Source organism: Pinus tabuliformis, chromosome X, assembly GCF_031772625.1.
Source record: "Pinus tabuliformis cultivar Carrire ecotype Pingquan chromosome X, CPIR1, whole genome shotgun sequence".
NCBI classification, from domain to species: Eukaryota; Viridiplantae; Streptophyta; class Pinopsida; order Pinales; family Pinaceae; genus Pinus; species Pinus tabuliformis.
In genome coordinates this window covers 1,208,267,760-1,208,284,116 of record NC_142308.1, presented here as the reverse complement: position 1 = coordinate 1,208,284,116, position 16,357 = coordinate 1,208,267,760, and the positions used below count along the sequence as shown (strand labels likewise).

The 16,357-nt window shown below is 35.4% G+C and overlaps 1 pseudogene; it reads left to right on the top strand.

Moving 5' to 3' along the window:
- The window catches only part of LOC149144307 (scarecrow-like protein 6), a 40,292-nt pseudogene extending 25,701 nt beyond the window's left edge, over positions 1-14,591 (top strand).
- The last annotated feature ends 1,766 nt before the right edge of the window (positions 14,592-16,357 follow it).

The following is a 16,357-nucleotide window of genomic DNA, read 5'->3' as shown; positions in this document are numbered from 1 at the left end:
TGAATATGAAGAGTCATTGAAGAGAAGGGTTTTGTGTGGTTAACCCATAATTGTGATGAACGAAGATATGAGGATAGAGATGCCTTGTAATTCTTGTAACCAACTATGATATTGACAGTGTGCATCCTAGCAAATGAACTTGAATGAAGCGGGGGTTTGTGGATGACCCATAACCATGAAAATTGAAGATCTGAGGATAGAGATACCTTGTAATGCTTGTGACCAACTGTGATACTAACAGTGTGAGACCTAGCAAATGGACTTCGATGACAATGGTTTTGTGTGATTGACCCATAAAATTTGGTTTTTGGGTGACCCATAATTGTTATGCTCGATAGGCTGCTTAATAAAATCATGGTGGCTTGTTTGGTAGATTCTCCTATCCAATGAGATGTTGTAAAGGCTTCTTTCACATTATAGACTTCTTTTGTTGATAACTTCTGCTATAGGTGATGAAATCAAATTCCGTCAAAGACCCAAATTTCCATTGATATAAGACAATTGAACTTTAATGACATGTGGAGTGAGGAAATGATTCCAGAAACTCATGGTACGCGTAGTCATGCAACATTCCAGACATGTGTAACTTTAATTGCTCATATATCTCAAACCGGAAAACAAAATCAAATTCCGTAAAAAACCCATTTTATATAACAGAAAATAATTTCAAATAAGATATGTTTCACCTTCTAAAATTCTCTTTGGAGGTTGTCTAACTTTCATGAAGTCTTATGAAAATTGATGCAAAACTTTGAAACTGAAATATGCTTCAAACCCTCATTCCCATGGGGTTGTAACATAAATTTGATACCACTGATCTGGATCTTGTGGGGAGGCCCCCAAGATCTAAAAAATTTAAATTCCAAAAGAAAATGGGAGAAAACACATTAAACAAAACCACAAAGAATTTTTTTTATTATTATTAAAATGGAGAATAACTGTAAAAGCTACATTGTGGTAGACAATCTGTCCTTTTACAAAATGTGGCTTGTTACTTATAGCCTTTTTTAGTTACAATACTACATGTAAATTCCATAGGTGGATGAATACCAATGGTGAATTAATACTGTGGGTAGATGTCACTTACAATACCATGGGTGGATAAATACCATGGGTGGATGAATACCATAGGTGGATGCCACTTACAATACCATGGGTGAATTCCATGTGTGGATGAATACCATGGGTTGATAAATATCATGGGTGAATGAATACCATGTATATATGCCACTTACAATACCATGGGGTGGATAAATACTATGGGTGGATGAATACCATGGGTGGATATATACTATAGGTGAATGAATACTATGGGTGGATTCCACTTTCCATTCGGATCAACACCAACACATTTCTCACTGATGGCTTGACCACCTCGACAATACTTCACTTGGACTACATCTCACAAATTAACACTTGTTTTAAAATATCTTAAACATGTTACATAGCATAATATCAAACTCAATCTAAGTTCCAAATGTGTTCTTATCCTCCACCATATCATTCACATGCATGTGCATTCATAGGTTATTTGTAACATTGACCTCTTCACACTATGATTGACATCAACATCATTTAACACATGTAAAATCCATCACATAATGTACACAAAATGTATAAGGAGTTGCTTTCATCCTATCTCCAAAATAATATATAAAAATACAATATTTCAATGGTTACAACAACTCATAATGATCTTCCAATTGATTCACATGACTAGCACCAAAATACAACACCAAATTTTATCACCTCAAGTTGTTTCCATTTGTCTCACTCACACTGCATAGGTTGTGAGCGCACAATATCTCTATGACATTACAAATAACCCTTTTAATGTGCCTTCCAACCATCCTAGTTGAGAGAGTGACCACGCCCCCCATTAGACACCACAATCCTTGACCTGTAGTCCCTTTCATCTTCGTTACAATACAACTCCATTACTTCTTATGAGACTTTAGTTTTGTAGTTCTATTTCATCTTACAAGTGTGCTTTTTCACATGTTGTTGTGATATTTTCATGTCGCTAAAGACTTCACATGGTTTTAGGAACCCCATAATCTCTAGCCATGTGGAACCAATGTGTTTCTCAGCATTGTCTTGACCACCTTGGCAATGTTGCACCTGGACGATGCGTCACAAATCAATACTTGTTTTTAAAACATCTTCGACAATATAGTGGAATATCAAACTCAATCTAAAATACAAGTGTATTATTTTCCTCCACAATACCATTCACATTCATTTACATTCAAAGGTTATTTACAACATTAACCTCATCAAAATATTATTTCCATCATCATCATTTAACACGTGTAAAACCATCAAATAAATGTACACAAAATAAATGAGGAATAGCCCACATCCTATCACCAAAATAAACTATAAAACCATAATTTTTCAATGGTTACAACAACATGGAATGGGCCTGTAGTTGAGTTACCCAACTCATACCAAAACACCAAAATACAACACAAAATTTTATCACCTTAGGTTTTTTCCACTCGTCTCACTCACATGGAATGGGTTGTGCTAACAAAACAACTCTAGTCCATTCCAAACAAGCCTTTCAGACCACCTTATAATTGTATCTATTTGAAGAGCAACCACACACCCCTAGAGACAACCTGACCCTCAACCTGCAGTTCCCTTCATCTCAGTTGCAGTAGGAATCCCCTTCTTTGTTATGCAACCTTGATCCTTTGGTTTTGTTCCATATTTTGAATGTGCGTTGTGGTGTGTTGTGTTTTTGAATATATATAGGTCATGAGGGAATTCCAAGGGGTGTGACACTTGGTGTTCCACAAATAATCACAACTCATCATCCAAGCCCACCCATCTCATGGCATGACGTGTCTTAGAACTCATCCTAAGATGTCATGTCTCATGGTAAGTTGGTAAGACTCCTCCCATTCAATTGTTCTAAACATTGACTTGTTCCATCAGTTGGGCATGCATATTCATTATTGTGCTACTCATCTAGGCTAGCTAGACCATATGCACCCACACTCTAAGACCATATCATATTGTCTTAGGTATGCACATGCTTTTTCATGCCCCAACACACTAAGTCGTATAACACAATTTTTTTTTGTGATGGCAATGTGATTGTTCCCACACTGCTTCGATTATATGTGTTCTTTCCTTGAGGGCTTGACATACTTCCCCACTCAAAATAATTTCCATCCTCAACAATGCTCTAATCTACAACTACCAAAGTCATAAACTAAAGTCTCACATCATGAAGTCTCACTCCTCTAGATTATGCATATGTCTACATCTACCAAAAATAGTATTGCATGTCATCCATGTGTTAGATCCCCTTGTGGCTTCTAGTGAATCAAGGTGCTAATTTGATCATCACATCGAGATCCACTACAATTTTGTTGTTTGTGTTAGATACATGGAAGTAGCATTCACCTTAACCTCACATGAGGCATCACTCATTTTTTCCAAGTATTACTCCACATCCTCAAATAAATTCCTAAGCATATTGGTACTTTTGGTCCCATCATATAAGTATAGTTCCTTTATCTTCACCCTTACCAAAGTCACTCAACAATACCTGTTAATATGGAAATCATTTCTACTTTCTCTTAGTTCAAAGCTACAAGAGAAGTCACCTCATCATGTAAGTACTTCAAATGATCTCCCCATGCATCATCTTAGGCTTGCTACATTTTTTGTACAATCCCCTCAAACTCACTAATGCCATGAAGGAAAGATTCCCTCATATTCCCATGTCCATCCTTATCTCTCTAGACTCATTCCCACATGTCTTCATAGAATCCAATATCTGGACCATACATTCTTCCATGGTGATAACTCTCTCTACCAACTTGGAACAACCTTGAATACCACTTCTTAGAGTTTTCCATCTGAACCTTAGTTTCACTATACTCTGCTATATGTCTTTATATATCACCTATCTCAGATAGCAGTGTAGAGAACCAAATTTTCTTTACCTCAATTCAACTTTTAACCACCTTAGAGGTGACCCGATATAATACCACCTATCACACCCCTAGAGACTTTGCATGTTTTTAGGCACCTCATAATCTATAATTGTGTGGCACCAACATGTTTCTCACTAATGTCCCAACCATGTTAGAAATAATTCACTTGGACTACACCTCAAAAATCAACACATGCATTTAAAATGTCTTAGACAAGTCATATAGTAAAATATCAAACTCAATCTAAAACCAAAGTGTATCTTTTTTCTCCATAATAACATTCACATTCATGCACATTCATAGGTTATTTACAACATTAACATCATCACAATATTATTGCCATAATAATCATTTAACACATGAAAATCCATCAGATTAATGTTCAAAAAATTTATGATGATTGTCCCAAGGTATCTCTCCAAAAGAATATATAAAACTATCATTTTTCCATGGCTACGACAACTCGAAACGGGACTCTAATTGAGTCACCCAACTAGCACCAAACTACAACACCAAATTTTATCACCTCGGGTCGCTACCACCCGTCTCACTCAAACAACATGGTTCATGCACAACAATAGTTCTAGGATATTCCAAGAAATCCTTTCATTCTTCCTTCCAACCATCCTAATTAGAAGAGTGATCATGCTTCCCAGGAGACACCACAATCCCCAACCTGTAATTCCCTTCAACTTAGCTATGTTATGACTCCCCTTATTAGCTATGTGTCTTCGATTTTGTGATTTTGTTCCATCTTGAAAATGTTTGTTGTGGTGTATTATGTTGTTCTTTCCATCTATGTCATTTTATTTTAATATATATGGGTCATAGGGGAATTCCAAGGGGTGTGACCCTTGTTGTTCCACCACCCATTGCAACCCATCATCTAATTTGACTCATCTTGTGACATGACACATCTTACAACTTGTTCCAATCCAACCCATTTCATGGTAACACTCACCTCATAACTCATTCCAAATCGACATGACTCATCCCATGTGATCATTCCAAATGTCAGCTTCTTCCATTGCTAGGGCATTCATGCATGTCTCCATACCACTTGTCTTGCCCAACTAGACCATATTCACCCACATGTTAAGGCCACATTATGTCATCTTGAGCATGTATGCACCTTGTCATGCACCAACATACCACTTCATCTCATACATGTCATATTAGTTGGGAATGTGTGCCCTCCACTATTCCCAAACATCTAAGTCAATTCATGTTTCCATCATGTTCCCAAGCCACCAATCCCACATAGAAACCCAAAACCTCATACAAATTTTGTAAGAAACATTTCATTTCTTGTGATGGTGATGTCATTGCACTCGCACCACTTTGGTTATGTGTGCAATCAACTTGAGGCTTGACAACTCTCCATCTGTCTCACATCCTTTGAATATATATGGTTCATAGGGGAATACTAAGGGGTTCAACCCTCAATTTTCTAACACTCATCACAACTCTTCATCCCAAGATGATCAATGTCATGGCATGAATCTTCTAATAATTTTTTCCAAGCTAACCCATCTCAAGGCATGACTTATCTCATAACTTGTCCCAATCTTACTCATCTCATGGCATGAATTATCTCACACAATTGTTCCAAACATTGGCTCATTCTTTTGGTTAGGTGTGCATGTATGTTGCCATGTCACTTGTCTTACTTGGCTAGAACATATGCACCCACATGGTAAGGACACATTATCTCATATTGGGCATGTGTGCACCTTGTCACACCCTAACACAGCAAGTCATATTCGGTTATGTGCATGATAACCTTGAGGGCCTAACATTCTCGCCTGCTCAAAATATTTTTCATCCTTGACAATGCTCTAATATATAACTTCCCTAGTAATAAACTGAAGTCTCACTCGTAGATGTGGTTTTGAACACCCTATGTCCATGTCAACCACTTGCATCAATGAACTACCACCCTCATGACATACTTCAGTTATCATAGTTGACGATATTATGACATATCTTTGCACACTTAGCTCACCCATCTCACATGCTAACTAGGTAGCTAATCCAATCATCACTCCCAATGAATGTGAATGTATCTACATTCATTTACCTCCTCTTCTATCAGTGGTTTTACTTGTAGTTGCATCCATTTCACATGATTGATTCCTTCTCCTAGGAACCATAGGTGAAATTCCCCTTTTTATAGGGCATCACATGGTCCTTATATCTCTTTTATAAGCTAAGGTCTCGAAGATACCCTCCAAGGCTCTAAGAAACAAAACGATAGTATTGATGATTCATCTCCAAATATATCTTGACAACATGTATCTCTCTTATTGAATAACTCAATTTCATAAGCTTCTCCATCATCAAATGTAAGTCATATATACCCATAACATACCTACAAAAATAAACAATTGTAATGGGATCTCTAACACTTTTTCCAGCCTCCTCATCCTCTAGCCAACACTAGATTCACAACTCTCTCCTCCCCATGACCTTCCTTGATGACAAAGACAACTAAGTGAACCATCCATATTCCCAAACCCTTTATCTATGGAAGGACCTCCTCCTCCTTCCTAACTCCTCATGTGACCCAATATACCAATCAAGTCACCTATCGCTACTATGGAGTGTTTATCCACACTATACTAGATGTGTTAGATGAGATTTGCTACTTGTCATGCTATTTTCATATGAGGAGCCTCCTCATATAATTTGATCATCGATATCCTATATAATTAGACCAATCTACTCTTCTTTCTTAAAGGAACATGTATGATTGTGTACCCATCTCAAAATACAAATTGCCTTGCTATCAACAATAGTACTACCTTGGTAGCCTCAAAGAATTCCTTCACTAGTATCATCGCATAATCATCCAAAGGAACAACTATGAAATCTATATTCTATAACCAATGTGAAACTCAAGTCAGTGCTACTCAAGCTACCCATATATTTGGCTTCATCCCATAATTCATTTCCTTATATACACTTGTATTTCTCGCTCATATTAAAGAGTCTTTGTTTTCTTCTCACTAATGAAACTATGTTTCACTCTGGTGTCTATTAGAGCTTCCAGTTTCTTCCCCATCACTGTCACCTAAGTGAAACAAAGACCCATTACTTTTCTCAGTGTTGAGAGATCCTACTATCCCTCTTGTACTACTGTTACAGTCCTCCTAGTTATATCAACCATTCCCCCTAAGGTCTCTTCAAGTGAATTCTTCTCTACCACTGAAGGTCAAAGTGTATTCCTTCTTGGTAATTGTATTCCTCATATGTACTTGCATATAGTTACTCTTATCCATCATATAGGAAAGCTTCCCAAGATGTGATTCTTTCCTTGAACAACATCCCCTTTTCTCTTCCTTCTCTCCCTATGTCTGGCCTACTCCTTACCTCTTTTGAGGTTGTTGTTTCCTTCATCATAGCTTTCATATGGCTTATCTTCTCCACATTAGACCTACAAAATTGTTCCATGAATATATCCTCTCATGGCTACAAGATATGTTGTCTCATCATTTGGATGCATAGCTCTATTCAAATTCCCTGAACCTATCTCATCCTTCTCATCTTGGATCTATACTAATTAGTCAAGGAAACCCTTCTCCTCTAGAAAAAAATCCACAAAGTGTTCTCTGATACACCTACTACATCTAAGTTCTCAATCTATGGTAGGATTCTCTTTAATAATTCCATCCAAATCTTTTAGGAATATATAGATATCAACAAGAACACTTCCCAGTTGTTCCAATCTAGAAATCCATATCCCTAAGATATCTTGAATGTTATGCAAGAATTGTTGAGCAGCTCCTAAGTCCACTTCACACTAGTACATATGGGTGGAAAATCCATTACCATACTCTGAAAGTTTGGTTATACTATCAGTTTTTACTTACATTTTTGTAATTTTTTTAAAATCATGGCCTTTTATTAGATATCTAACAAACACAATTATCGTTGAATATTCAACAATATGTTAGTCAGATATCCAATGATAATTGTGTTCATCAGATATCCAACAACAATTGAATGTTCGTTGGATATCCAAAAAACATTCAATTTTCATCAAATATTTGAAGTTTGACCAGGTCAATTATCTATTTCTTGAAATATCAACGTTTAATGAAGTCAATACCTAAGATCTTTGTGTTTGTGCCTTTTTCTTTGTTGCCTTTGTTTTTCTATATTATGTTTGTATCATTTCAATATTTGTTATATACACTAATATTACTTGACTGCTTGTAATCATAAAGGAATGCCCCTTAGGGCACTACACGTGGAGGAAGGTGTGGTTGTACAAGTACATGTTCAATAACATGGATTGAATATTTAATATCAAGTTAATGATCCTATGGAAGAAGATGATGATGCTAATAACATAGTTGAAGAATACGAGACAAATATATTGATTGAGGAGACATTTTATAATGTTGGAATGAATGATGATGATGACAATCTTGATGGTTTTTTTTATATACTTGCACTTGATACGAAGATAAAACCTCTTTATGAAGGCTCAAAAATAATTATTCCTTCTACTATATTGTTTTTGGTGAACGTAAAGGTTATGAATGGTTTGTTAGGAACTTGTATCACACAACTCAAAGCTTAAATGAAAATCAAAGCTTAGAATTTGATGAAATTTATATCATTGGAAATCTCTCGACGAGCAGATGACAATGGTGACCTCAAAAAGGAGGTTTTTGGATGTTTAAAAGAATATAAAATTTGGTACCTTGCCTCCATAAAGTGAATTTGGGGGTTGGTCATGTGTACTTCATACCCTAAAAATGGCTCGAGGGGTTGGACATGTTACATTGTGATCACATGCTACTATTATAAAGCCACTACACTGCTTCTTCTCTCACAAATATTTACACCCAAATATATGTGATATTGAGCTATAACAACCCTCCACATGCACATTATGCTAAACTTATTTATTCAGTCAACTTTATAAAACTCACATGTAGGGAATACCAATAAATCAAGTCGAATTTATGAGTTTAGGATAGTTGCATCATATTTCAAACATTAGTTCCACCATCTTAATCTATGTTATTGAGAGTAAAACAACCTATCAACCTCCCTTTAATGACTGTGGCTCAGCCAAACTCAACAAAAATTCTAATTATAAAGAATGGGGTCAAGTTAGATTTTTTGAAAGATAGTGCAAATCAAGGTAAGGTTTTAGTTGGCCAAATATAGTAAGTTGAATTAGGGTTTCAAATGTCCAAAATAGCATAAATAAAAAGGTGAACTAGGTTTTCCAAAATTGGTAAAGGACCATACACTATTAAATTTACAACTCAAGCCATGAGAAGAGGATATAGTAAGTTTAACAAGTTTAACAATTTTCCAAATATACCAAAGGAGGTTGAAATAGGTTTGGAGTTTGAGGTGCTTAACATAGAATTCAACCTAGGGTTTACCTCAAGTGACCCCCCCGGAATGGTTGTCGCATGTCACATCAAGAACGCCTCCACTTGTTGAAGTATTACACACTATAAACGTGAGATAAGACCCCATATCTACCACAAACATAAATCATAAATATAGTCATTCCAAAAATAGAAACCCAACTCCAAGAAAATAGGAAAGACAAAAATTAATGGAAAGTAATATGAGATTTCTATCAAATATAGCATACATAAAATTAGGAACAACTAAAAACAAAAACAATTTGCATGTCGATGAAAATAGCCTCATCTTAATCATTTTTCTATAAGGAACTCAAATATTTTATCAAAGTCAATACTCAAGCCCTAACAACTTAAATAATAAAAATAAAAGTGTCATGAAAATTCTTGCATTTCACTTGGAAAAATCTCATTGAAATCATGAACTCTCAAGGACTGGTAATATGTGTTCAACTTTGACGTGTGTACTTGGAACTCTGGCTCATAGAAAATAGGAAAATTACTAAAAATAACAATTTACTCAAAAATATGGTGAAATTTCCCATGACATGAACTACAATCAATGTGAACTTGATGCAATTTCCATTCAATTCCAACATGATGAAAACTAGCCAGATCTTAACCTTATAATTATGTAGGAAAATATGGGGGTCAACACACCATCCAACATATTCTTGAGAACTTACTACAAGTGTATATTTTTATCCCAAATGGGTTGTATAAAAACCTCCTTTCTTATCACGTTCCTATGTAAGGGACTTCTCCTCTTACAACCTAATATACCCCTCCTAAGACTTGCTACAACGTTATCCTAATGGATAGCTCAATCAACTTCAAAATTTGGATTCTATGCATTCATATAGCCTTGATTCAATATATTTGTAGAATGAGGATATCATACTTGGTTGAGGGTGTAAAATCCTCTCTCTTGTAGGAATCTAATCATTTTTTATGATAATTTTATTCTCGCTACAACCCAAAACGAAATATGCACCAATATAGACTTGCTCACTAGAACATACTTTCTGAGATAAGTGCTCCCTAGTTATTGGAAAAGCTTGAATAAGGGCTTTCCATTAGAATGAGACATTTTTCTTGGGTTCCCAATCCAATCCAAAATATCTCTAAACTTATAGTCTTTTTTCCAGGATACTTTCCCAATGAAAACCCCCAAGTACTTCCCCTCATTTTAGGGATGGTTCCTAGACTCTTTGGGACACGACACCAGTCAACAACAATGCTTGAAGCTATAGATACACTCTTTATGATCTCAACATGTCACTTGTGGGATTTGAACCTAGACAAGGAGGAAAACAACCATTTCTCCCAACCACCCAAGTTTTACACAATAGGGAATCCCTAAACTTATCTTTTCTACTCAATAATAGTTTTCCATATATCACATTCTCCACAAACTATTTTCTACCAAATAAGCCCCAAAAAGGTAAATGTAAATCAAAGTTAATAAAAATGCATAAAAAATGGACTTAATAATGAAGGAATTTGGTAAACATAAGAGACAACATCTATTCAAAGAAATAATGTCACACGCATACATAATTTAAAACATTTTTTATCAAATAAAAATTTAATTATTTTAGACTTGTGTTTACTTTTGATCAATTTAGAGTTGAGATGGACCATGGAACATAAAATTTAATTACACTATAAGGTGTTCCTTGTGGAATAACCCCCCTGTGACATAGTGTGCCTTCATAGATATCCAAATTATCAATTATGACATATGCAAATTATCAATTATATGTAATTTGAATCGCCTCTTTGGTTACTTAGTCAAATGTCTAAGCAATTTTTCTCTCTTCCCTCTTGTTTTTCAATAGCTAATCTAGTATTATTTCACATAAATCTTGAGCTTGTGTTTAAAATCCTTTAGGTATTTACGATGGAACATATATCATAAAGAATAACTAGGTATTTTTACATTAGGATAAAATTGTTCTCTATTTTGGTCATATAACAAGATTTGTATGGACTGTGTACCTGTTTCTATGTTTTTATAGGAACTTTACTAAGATGTAATCTCTCCCGTAGCATTTGTCACAACATTTTTCTAATACATATTACCTAGCTAATATTTAAAAAAAAGAGCATTCTAGAACCAAGGGAGATTTTCCATGCACTCTAAAGGTTGCCACGAAATTTTGTATGAGGGATGCATTTCTCCCAAAATTGTTCCAAAAGCACCTATCCTTGGCATGTTCTTATCTTTGGTTATAATGCTATATCAAGGAAATCATATCTACAAATTATCAATTATGACATATGCCCTTATGAATTTGGATAAATTTGTGGTTGGAACATAAAATTTAATTACACTATAAGGTGTTCCTTGTGGAAGAACTACCCATGACATGGTGTGCCTTCATGCGCCATTCATGTTGTGCGTTAAGAAATTTGAACATTTTGCGTCATTGTATCATTATATGGTGGGTTGCGCTACAAAATAGGTTCAAGTCAAGGAGAGGTTGAATTTCTTCAACTGTTCACTGAATCCAAATTCGACGTCTTCCGAGGGACACATGTTACTTCAAAGACGAACTTGATGGCCTTCGATCACTGCAACAAAATAACTCAAAGTCATACCTTTCTCCTCGCCAATTGGTTCACAAGATTAATGCATGTAAGAAATTTTCTGAAATCTCTCCTATCCCTTACTTTGCAAATTTTACTTCCAATTAAGTTCTTCTAGAGGCTTTCGAATCCGTGGAAAAAATAAATATTATTGACTTTGATATGGGCTTAGAGGACTATGGGCTTATTTATTACAAGAGATTGCATTAAGGCCTGGAGGGCCTCTAGCACTCAAGTTGACAGCAATAGGATATGAATCAATGGAAATGCATTTGATAAGGGATAATCAGTGTACTTTTCTAGAAAACTTGAATATACCGTTCACATTTCAGATGGTTGAAATCCCACAGAATGAAGATTTGAATAATTCAATGTTAAACCTGAAAGAAGGAAAAACCATAGTAGTGAATTATTCTCTTGGATTGCAAGGATTACTCTCGAAGGACTCAATAGCTTCTATTTTGCACCTTATTAATCGAATCTTCCCTAAGATAGTTGTGATTGTCGACCATGAGAACGAGCAAGCTGGAAGCTCATTTGCACAAAATTTTCTAGAGACTCTTCAGTTTTATGCAATTTTGTTTGAATCTCTCAAGGTTGTACACATGAATATGGACATAATTAAGATGATAGAAAAGTTTGTCATGGCACCTAGAATTTGTAACGTGGTAGAAGTGGCCTATAGAAGGTATAGGGAAGGAGAAAATATCCCTAATCAAAGAAGTATGTTCTAGGTTGCAGGTTTCACTCCAATGAAAATATCCCTAAGGTATAGGGAAGGAGAAAATATCCCTAATCAGAGAATTATGTTCCAGGCTGCAGGTTTCACTCCAATGATGATGAACAACTTCACACACAAGCAGGCAGAATCCCTTAGTAGGAGTAGGTAGCAAAGCTTTGGGCTTTGTTTTGAAGTAGTGACGAAGCAGCAGGAACAAATTCTCCTCCTCAGTTGGCAACGAAAAATTCTTGTCTCGATATATACTTGGATAGCTAATAATGTTGTCTAATCATGTATTAACTATGTAAGTTTTCAGATTCGTTGGCTCATGCTTCGACTTCTAACAGTGTTGATCTAATATAGGAGCTTGAAATCACTTGTAGGTTGTTACTATGATTTGAATGAAAATATCAATCCAAATTAATGGTTTTTGACAATCTCATGTTAATGAAATTTTTCTTTTTATTTTAAATATTCATTGAATGGAACCAATGAATGACAATTTGGTCACAAAATCTTAACAATTTATACACATTATGAACTTTTATCATGTCTTGTTTGTGTTGTGTTTGCATGAGAGAGAGACTGCTTGATACAAGGCATATGGAAATATTTAGGAAGATGGGTTGGTTATAAATCTTTTACCTGAGGTAGCTCTACTTAGATAAGGTTTTTCCAATCTACTTGGGAAGAACATTTGAGACCTTACGACTGGTCACCACTACAGGGTATTCTAGTAGTGGAATACACACCTTGCCTCAATGGATGGCATCTCTTAAAGGAACGACGAGAGGAAATTGTGGAGACAAGTAGCATACGCAAAATTTTATTTCCTAGATTAATGCATTCAAAAATTTTATGCTACTAGCATGTGGGAATGGCCCTAAAAGGCCAATCTTAACTTTCAAGTCAAAATGACAAAAATTCATAAGATCATCACAACAATCTTATTCACACAATGTTATTTCAACAAAAACATATTACAGTGGAACAAAATGTTTGTGCCGTATTTTGCTTGAGCATTGTATCAGTATATACTTCTAAGAGCTTCCAAGTATCTGTTATTATGCCATCATTTTTTTAACATTAAACTAGTATCTTGTTGTTATGCCATTTTTTTTTCTTGTCAAGTTTGTGAATGACTAGTGATTTACAAAATGCAGGTGCCTCATCAACTCAAATTCTTTGGTAGCATCTAACCAAATTCTACATCCCAGATAAAGAATCATGGCCAAGTTATGCAAGCTCATCATGTAAATGGTGAGGGTGATTTAGTCATACAATTTGTTTAGTTGTATCGAGGGATGCTTCTTGGTTAAGACATACAATCTTCTCTTGATTCTGATATTTTTATTTTTTTTGCTGAGACTTTTTGTATCATGATTTCCTATTATTATTCACAGGTTTCAATCATGTATGCTTTACTATACTGTATTTCCCAAAACGATTTCTACATGAAAAAACTTTGTAAACTTCTCTCACTATAGGCCAATTACCAGACCTCCTCTTTTACCTTAAATGATTTCCATGAGAGGAAAAATCCCTTGGTAGGACTAGGTAAGGAGAAAAATCACCCTAATTGGAGTTGTATTTTCCAGATTATAGGTTTCACTCCAATGATGATGATCAACTTCCCACACAAGCAAGAAAAATCCCTTAGTAGGAGTAGGCTGACATATGGATGGATAAAAACTCCCTAATTCGAGGAGTATGTTCCAACCTACAGGTTTCACTCCAATGATGATGAGAAACTTCACACAAAAGAAAGAAGAATCCCTTAGTAGGAGTAGGCAACAATCCTTTGGGTTTTGTTTTGAAGTAGTGAAGAAGCAGCAGGAACAAATTCTCCTCCTCAATTGGCAACGACAAATTCTTGTCTTGGTCTCTGCTTGGATTGTTAATAATGTTTTTAAATCATGTATTAACTAACTAAGTTTTCAGAGTCGTTAGCTCATGCTTTAGCTTCTAACAATGTTGATCTAATCTAGGAGCTTGAAATAAACTTTAAATTGTTACTAAGATTTGAGGAAAATATTAATCCAAACTAATGGTTTTTGATAATCTCATATTCATGAAAGTTTGTTTTTTATTTTAAATATTCATTTAATGGCACCATGAATGACAATTTAGTCACAAAATCTTAACAATTTCTACACATTATGAACTTTTGTCATGTCTTATCTGTGTTGTGTTGTGTGTGTGAGTGAGAGAGAGACTGCTTGATGCATTGCTTGAGAAAATTTATATGGAAATATTTACCTGAGGTATCTTTGCTTCGGTAAGGTCATTCCAATATACCTGGAAAGACATTTTGAGAAATTACGACTAGTTACAACTACAGGGTATTTTGGCAGTGTAATACACCCACTGCCTTAATGGATGACATCTCTTAAAGGAACAACTAGTGGGAAGGAAAATGTGGAGACAAGTAGCACACACCACATGTTATTGCCTAGATTAATGCATTCAATGTAGAAATTTTGAATAATATAACACTTATTCACAGAGATTATCCTGATTATACACTATTTTCGGAATGCATGCATAATACATAACCTCCTCTACCATTGATCATCAATTTGCGGAATTAAAAACAATCGCATGCGCACATTGAAACATCAATCACACATATCAACGAAGTATGTAATGGGGAAAGCATACAGCTGAAAACCCCCAACTATCTGTATATTATAATGATAGAGAACATGTAACAATACATAGTACAATACTCCTCACAAGTACTCAGTACTATCTCCACCTGCTACACACAAACTAGCTCAGATCTGAACAAGTCACAGGTTCAAATCTCCTCCACTGTTTGCCTGCCTCTACTGCGCAATCCAAGTTGAGAATAGATTTGATCCAAGTTCGAATTCCCTTGGCTTGTACTGCGCAATCCTCATTGGAAATCTCAATCAATGATTGTGCAAATCTCATGCACAGTTATAGTCACAACTGATAGTAGTCTCACCCTTTCACCCACCTCTAACACTTGTCTCCACTGAACTGTCCATGCACTGAGTTAACTGATGTATTCTTTAGTTGATTTATGAGTCAATAATTAGTGAATTAATTAATAATTAATTCACATCACTCATCACTAGTGTATTTGGCAGTTAGACTAAATACAACTAGTTCAACTACGTCAAACTGAATACAACTCCATCAACTCCTCAATCAACTCCACCAAACTCAATCACTTGAGTTCTAACTGAAGTCCATCATGTAATAGCTCAACTAACCCATAGGAAAAGCGTATTTCCTTTTGGCAGTTGCATGTGCCACATCCATAGCTTGAACTAAAGTGCTGCAAGAGGATAAGATAATGTTTATAGTCCAAATATTATTAAGAGCTAATAATATTCGATTGTTCTATTTTTAGACTGGTAGTCTAAAAATTGACTCTGCTCATATGTCTAAAAATAGAATTCCATCTATTTTTACCAACATGACCAATCATCCATAAATAGCATCCTGCAACTCATAGACCATGATCCATATGTCTAAAAATAGACATAGTCTAAAAATAGACTTTGCATCAAAAATAGCTTGCGGGCCCACTTAGTGAAGGCAACTTCTTTTCACTAAGCTCCATCATCTTGTTGCATTTTCAACACTCCCTCTCAACAAGATATGGATTATCTGCAACCCCTATCCTGCCTCTATGGTATTCAAATTTTCTCCTGGTGAGCGCC